The sequence below is a fragment of the Octodon degus genome, unplaced genomic scaffold, assembly GCF_000260255.1.
Source record: "Octodon degus isolate 3935 unplaced genomic scaffold, OctDeg1.0 scaffold00080, whole genome shotgun sequence".
In the NCBI taxonomy this organism is placed as follows: domain Eukaryota; kingdom Metazoa; phylum Chordata; class Mammalia; order Rodentia; family Octodontidae; genus Octodon; species Octodon degus.
Genome location: NW_004524656.1, coordinates 170,302 through 172,272, shown reverse-complemented (window position 1 = coordinate 172,272; position 1,971 = coordinate 170,302). Strand labels below are relative to the sequence as shown.

At 39.8% G+C, this 1,971-nt stretch overlaps 1 pseudogene; it reads right to left on the bottom strand.

Moving 5' to 3' along the window:
- Nucleotides 1–357: 357 nt before the first annotated feature.
- LOC101585865 lies at nucleotides 358–1,283 on the bottom strand (annotated as a pseudogene).
- Between the last annotated feature and the right edge of the window lie 688 nt (nucleotides 1,284–1,971).

The window sequence follows — 1,971 nt, the reverse complement described above, 5'->3', positions numbered from 1 at the left end:
TGTCTCTTGCCCTGTCTTTTTCATCCCCGTTCCTCCTCCAGGTCTCGACTTGCGGGCCGAGTCACAAGATATTCTAGGAAAACCAATAGCTCTTTAGCAGCACCTCTTCTTATTATTCATTTTTACTTTTTATATTGTTGGCAACAATCCTTAAGTGGCCTCGTGTACCCAGCACCAATGTGGTACAGCTCAGCTGGGTGTTACAAGTTGACCACCAGTTGTCAATCCACCACAGTCACTAATTGAGCATTTGCCTAGTGTATAGAATGGCCTGGTTCAGACCTTCAGAGAGGCCAAAATAAACCTCAATATTATAAAGATTATATTCTCCCATCTACCAATTTTCAAAAGCAAGATTCACCTTCCCATCCAGATATTCTTCAGTGCTTTCTTCACATCCTGATTCCACAGACTGTAGATAAGAGAGTTCAGCATAGGAATCACTGTGGTGTAAAAGACAGAAGATATCTTTTCTTGATCCTGAGAGTTACTTGAAGGGGGTTTGAAATAAATGTAGATGATTGACCCAAAGAAAATACCCACAGCCATGCGATGAGAAGTGCATGTTCCAAAAGCTTTAGACCATCCCTCTAAGGACTGGATGCTAAATATGCTCCAGAAGATGGAGAAGTAGGAGACAGCAACAAAAAGGGTTGGCATCAGAGTGTTGAACCCAGCAATGATAAAAAGTAGAGGCTTATTGAGTTGTGTGTTGGATCAGAAGAGATTGAGGAAGGGAAGAATATCACAGAAGTAATGGCTGATGACATGGGATTTGCAGAAGTTAATTTTCATCATGGCATTTGTATGGGCCACAGCAGACAGCAAATGCGCAGGAAGAAGGAAACCAGCACTAGCAGAAAGCAAAGCCTAGGTGACATGATCACATTACACAGCAGTGGGTTACAGATAGCAGTGTAACGATCGTATGCCATCACAGTCAGGACATAACCCTCAACGACTACAAAGATCACAAAGAAAAAGAGGTGGACCATACATTCAAAGTAGATGAATGCATTCTTCTTCCCAAAAAAATTCATAGCATTTTGGGGATGATGACAGAGGAATGGCAGAGATCAATGAAGGACAAACTGCCAAGGAAATAGTACATGGGGGTGTGAAGCTGACTGGTGAGCTCAATCAGGAGGATCATGCCCAGATTGCCCACCACTGTCACCCCATAGATCCCCAGGAACAAGAAGAAGAGGGGCAGTTGAAACTCTGGCTGCTGAGTTAAACCTACTAAGACAAACAGTTACTGTAGAGTGGTTTCCAGTGTCCATTTTTCTTTGAAGATTTCTATAGGAATGAAAAATAAGAATAAATTTAAAAGCAATTTTTTTCTCCCTACACACTAATAAATGACAAAAAACCTACCTAAGAACTTGAAAAACAGGAAAACTGTGTCATGTAGGAGTTTTTCATCATCTGGGGTCCTAATAATTCATCCCCTTCTCCATAAATCACTGGAATCTCATCCAAGTTCATCTAAATTTTAGATCACAATATTGTTCCTTGACTGACTTGAAAGTATTTTTCTCATAAATTTTACAGCAAAGCCAATATTTTACTTTTTATTAGAAACATTACTGTTAGTCATGTGATGACTTTGACAGACTAAATTATTAATTCATAATTATAATAATTTTAATTTCTCCAGTTTTTACAAACTCTGAGACTGATGGCCATTTCCCTCATCATGTAGAAAATAGGGAGAGGGGAGAGAAACTTCGCAACATTGAAAACCATCACTCAATTCCAATTGGAGTCAGAGTGACCATGAGATTGGTTGTGAGTCATCTGTTTACCACACTATGATAATGTTTCTCTAATCATACTGAGTAAGATCACAGCACAAGCACTCCTCTGACACACATTTCTTCTGCATTAAGTTGACAAAGCATCAGCAGGCAGGAGCTTTAACATTGTGATTTCTAAGGATGCACAGGCTACTGAAACTCAAACTCTCAG